Source organism: Papaver somniferum, unplaced genomic scaffold (assembly GCF_003573695.1).
Source record: "Papaver somniferum cultivar HN1 unplaced genomic scaffold, ASM357369v1 unplaced-scaffold_41, whole genome shotgun sequence".
NCBI classification, from domain to species: Eukaryota; Viridiplantae; Streptophyta; class Magnoliopsida; order Ranunculales; family Papaveraceae; genus Papaver; species Papaver somniferum.
Window position 1 is genome coordinate 1,407,604 of NW_020646638.1, and position 6,000 is coordinate 1,413,603.

The window sequence follows — 6,000 nt, forward strand, 5'->3', positions numbered from 1 at the left end:
CCACGATCAACTAGAATTTGGACCCACATGATTACTTAATGTAGCTAACCCAACACATCAAATTATTTTCCTCGTAATACCATTAATAATTGAAACAAGTGTCCATAATTTTCATGTGCCATATAATCATATATATATCCAAGGAACATGCAAGACGAAAAAAGTGGTATATACAAAGAAAAAAAAAGGTATTAGTATGGTATATATAATTACAAACTCCTACGGCTACTCAAAGCTTATATTCATACGGCAAAATAGGTTAAGGCCTGATCCATGGGTTACCCATAATATCAAGCCCTTAATTAAAAGAAGTATAAATTTAGGCCCCGAAATATTAAAAGATGTTGATACTCTTATGCATATTGTCATGCCCATAATTAAATAAAATTTAAATTTACGCCTAATATTATTAGAATATATAGTGATGATGTTTCAATCCACTCCGACCACCATCGCCGCCAATCACCTCCGACCACCACCGTCAAACCACCTCCGAACACCACCTCTGACCACCGCCCTCATACCACCTGCGACCACCATCGCCATCCACCTCCGACCACCACCACCACCAATCACCTCCGGCCACCACCGTTAGCCACCTCCGACCACCACCATCCACCTCCGACCACCATCGCCGACCACCACCAACATATGGATGCGTATGAAAAAGTTACACATGCATATGTCATGTGTATCGAGAAGTTACACATTCATATTACATGTGTAATGCAAAGTTACACTTGTGTATAGATGTGTACTCAGTATCACACATGTGTACACATAAGTTACAGATGCGTATGACATGTGTAATTAAAAGTTACATATGCATATTGATGTGTATTCATTAGTTATATGCATGTGTAATGATAATTTACACATGCATATTCCTTGTGTAGTCCACAATTACACATGCCATAACAGCTGCACATCAAAAGAAACATACAAAAGTTACATGTATTAACCTTAATACTTATTTACAATAATTTCTCCTTCTATCAGTTATAGTAATCAATTGTCATTGATATCAATACACGAGTTAAAACACTTGATATGCAAAACAAAATCCTAGAAATGAGTCACCATATCCTATAATAGAACTGTTCTCATCCATTCTTGCCTTCCTCGATACCAAAATGCTTGCATATCTGTAACATTCGTACAACAAGAGCTTCAAAAGTGATACATACACTAAGAGAGGGTAACTGAGTATGAAAAAAATGGATAAAGTTGGCCAAGTGTATCATGTATTCATAATAAACATGCCACAAAACTGCTGTATTTATAGAAAAATAACACATATAAAAAATGAATTTACCTAGCCCTCAGCAATTTCAAACTTCTTATGGCTATCATCCATAACAAAAGAACATGATTCAAACTTCTTATGGCTATCATCTAAACCGCAAATCAAACTGCAGATTCAATGGATCGGTTTCACATGAACAAACATTCTTGGTTTAGTTTAAATATGTCAATATATCTCATGATATTAATTTCCAAAGCTAGTCTATCAGTCAAGTCCTAGTAATTTGCTTGTATAAGTTTCAGACGAAATAAACCAAAGCAGCTGGCATTTAAAAATCGAAACACAAACTTTGATCCTTGTACTTCTGATACTATTGAGCAAGCTCTGTGCAGTTTGAGGTAGCTAATCAATCCACTACAAAAAACAATTCAAAAACAAATAAAGCAATCAAAATTATTGCCAGCACCATTCAATATTTTCCATCATACACTGACCATAAATGAACCAAAAACTATATAAAGACATATCATTCTGTAAGCTTACAATAGCTGACTTGTGTAACTGAGAGTTACACATGCATATATCATGTGTAATTAAGAGATACACATGCATCTGACTTGTATAACTTCCAGTTACACATGCATATGGATAGTAGCGATGGATAGATGGATAAATTCAATCAAATATGAGATGATGATCAGATTTGCAAAGTAATTAATCAAATGCACAAAGGCTGAACACATGCATACTTAACTTCAACAGTGAAAGCACCTTCTTTCTTCACCCAGCAAGCATCCACTTGAATCTAAGGATACAATGAACTTTTAGCCGAGGTAAGGAACACAAATGGAGGACTGACCACAACCTGTGTACAAAAAACATTCCCAAATACATTTAAATACTTCTAATCCATAGGAATATCACATGTAATAGCATACTCACGACATTATCAATACATCCATTCACCAACAAAATCTATGGATGCAATTTCAGCATCATTAGTGTGTCAACAATCTTCTTCACTTGGTCCTCAGCTCCATTATGAAATTACATAATTACTCAATTATGAAGTCCACCTCCTAGTCCTCATTTCATCATTTCAGCGCCAACTCCATTTCCAGGGAGACCATCCTATAAAAATACCATAAATAAGCAGTCATTTTTATTGAGTTATTGGCAACCAGAAGAATAACAAAAATCAATAAGATTTTATGAGATTAAAAAGAATAATACACACAACAATGTATAACCATTTTTACATGCACTTGACTAGTGTAAATAGGAGTTACACATGTATATGACTAGTGTAAAACAGACATGCTAATTGAAAGAAAAAACAGACTCAAAACTGGAAGAAGTTATATTTATATGTAACTGCGAGTTACACATGCTAATTGGATGTGTAGAACCAAGTTACACATGCAAATTGGGTATGTAGACGAAAGTTACGCATGTTAATTGAAAGCAAAAACAGACTCAAAACTGGAAGAAGTTATATTGATATGTAAATGCGAGTTACACATGCTAATTGGATGTGTAGAAGCAAGTTACACATGCAAATTGGGTGTGTAGATGTAAGTTGCACATATTGTATATTATCACATAACAAGTTAAACGAAAAAAAACTTCACTATCAGATTCAAAACATAGATGTTAATGTAAAAAATCATGGAGAGAGTTTGAGAATCATGATGTTCAATATGATGATTAGTAGTAGGAGTAGTTACCATGAAGAAGGAGTTTAGGGATTGTACCAACGCTTGAACTTGTGACTCCTCTATATCATTGGAGAGAACCTACAACACGCAACAACACAGATCTGTATCATCAGATTGAATCTGAATCTGATTGCTTTTAATTAAACAAAATTGAAATGAGATTTCCTTTCACACTAAAATCAAATTGAAACGCCAGTGAAATTTCACTGAAACCGTACTAAAACAAACTGAATAAGATTAAAAAACATAGATCTATCTTGTATAACCAGAGAAATCAAAACTATATGAACATAACATTGAAATCGCATATATTAGAAAATCAAAGACGCCAAACAAAAATAACAAAATCAAGATAACTACATCAAAAATAGTATGAACTCAAAATATTGCATCAAAATTTGTAATCGCTTCAAACAGATTTTCTCCCTCTAATAACAAACACGCAGATGATTTATCATCGTTTTTCTAGATCTAAAAGAGCAAATGAAAAATGAAATCAGTGAAACAAAAATAAACGTAGATGAATCTTGTTTGCAGGTCGATTTGATTTTAGAGATGAATCTTTAGATGCAGATGATCTTCTTTGGTTATATTCGCATCAAACAAATCTTCTTATCTAAAACTTCTTCACCATTGTTGCAGTAGAAGATCTAAAAGAAGAAGATGAAAATGAATCTGAGAAAACCTTAAAAGTTTTTTCTCTGCAACTGAGAGAGTGAGAAAGAAATAAAATGGAGAAATGAATGGATCTTATGTTTTTTCTCTTATATATATTGAAAAGAGTAAATTTGACATTACGAAAATGCCACTTTATTATCAAGCCCTGAAAATAAAAGTTTTGGGCCTAGAAATATCAAAATATGAAAGAATGGAGTTGATAGTGAAGGATCCATTTTGTTGGGCTTCTATATGTTGAACCCATATAGTAGGGGGTTATAGTATTTTTCATTATCCATAATTTCCACTTCATTTTACAATCAAGTCTAAATGGTGTCATCATCAGTCCACCTACTTCCACAGTCACGTACAACAACAACAACACAAACTTCTAATTGAACTCGAGCTGCGCTAACATTTCATAACTATATATCACCATCATTCATCTGAGCACTACATACCAGTAATTTTTATTGTTTCCTCCATTCCATACAAACTATTGCACCTTCTCTTGGCTCACTCATAAAAAATTTGAAAAAGTAGATGTAAAAGAAGCATACATAGGCGAGACTTGCTTAATGTAAGAATTCAAGTCAAGCACCATAACAATAACACCAGTTATAACACCATAACAATATAAGTTATCGTAGAATTCCATATCAACAACATAGTCGAAGCCATATATGAATCTACACAATGAAACACACACATAATGGGGAATGGTTCATCCTAGTTTAAACATTGGTGAAACCAAACTAAACCTAATATAACACCAGAAGAAACCAGCTTCCACTACACCAAATTGCGGATTTAGCAACAGAAATCAACTGTTGCGAAATCAAGTCGCAACGACTTGGTTGCAACAGCTGTAAGCCGTTGAGATTTTTTTGATTCGAAACTGCTGCGAGCCGTTACGAATTTTCTTATAAACGCATTAATTTTCCCGGACAGGATATCCTTGTTCTGGTGCTTAAATTTGCAGAAAAAAGAATGGTAGGTCAGACTTTGCTGACCTAGTCAAAGTTCAGTTTCATATACCCAATACCCCTGCAATTACCTAGATTTTTTTCCAATTCTTTCATATTCGTTGAAATTTTACAATTGTTCTTAAGAACAAGATTCAAAACATTCAAACTACACAAACAACAACTCTCCTATATAGTTAATTTGAATCCAGAAAAGCATCATAATATAAACATGTTCATCAACTATAAACACTAAGCATGTAAATGGTGTTAATTGCCAAGCCATCAATTGATGAAATGAATAAAAAAGAAGACGATATGGAGAGCTGCAAACTTAGCTACCAGGTCTTCTATGGCTACACTTTTCTCAGCAATTTCATCAGCCAATTGAGATATAATGTGCTCCAGTTTAGCTCTAACTATTTGTAGCAGCTTTGATTTTTAAGGTTAAAAACCATATTGGACAAAGTTCATGACTTTTAATTTCATGCTTGATAAATATATGAAAAATGACATACATACCACAATACTCCACTACACCTTCAATATACGCAGGGTACTAGAAACTAAAAAGTGACGACTTAAGAGTTAGGTGCATGATACATATATGTATTAGAGCACTAGCAGTTTTTTCCTCACCAGTGTATAGGTATAGAGTGTATATAACAACAGACAAATGCATATTGAGTATCAGATATAAAGAGTATTAAGGTCAGATAGCTTGCAAAGACGGGAATGAAAGCTAAACAGAATTATGTATGCCAACCTGAACCTGCACATACACGAAAACACAGGTTTTTAGACTCCAAATTATAGTTCCGTTATTGATAAACACCATTGCAAACTGAAAATGTAAAAGACTAGAGTGGAGGTAAGTGAAATGGATACAAGTGGTAATGACTCGTATTGAAAAGAGGCATGTAAGCTCAAGTAGATTCGCGACATAAAGGAAGTTACAGAACTAACACTTGGAGTCAAAATTCTTCACTTTAAATTCCCTAGAGCTTTGGCCATTGCTCCCTTCAACCACAACATATTCACGCTAAATTGGTTTACTGGGATGAAAAATCATAAAGTATAAAGTATAATAACTAAATCAATTGGCTCAAATTCTAACAGGTCCCACTAAAACCAACAATTAAGTTAATAAGATGACGCAAAACTAGAAGATATCAACATTATAGCTTAAGCCCTCACCTCTTTAGGAAATTGATCACATCCATTACCTTCGACAGTGCTTCTTGGTCTACAATCTGAAACCAAAAGCTAACATGTAAAACTTTGAAAAGAAAAAATGCACAAAAACTTAGAAATGAACTTAAAAAACAGTCATACCTTTGAGCAACACAAACTTCAAGTGATGAAAATCCATCAATCTCATCTACATAAATGATAGGCTGCGAATCAGTGGGAA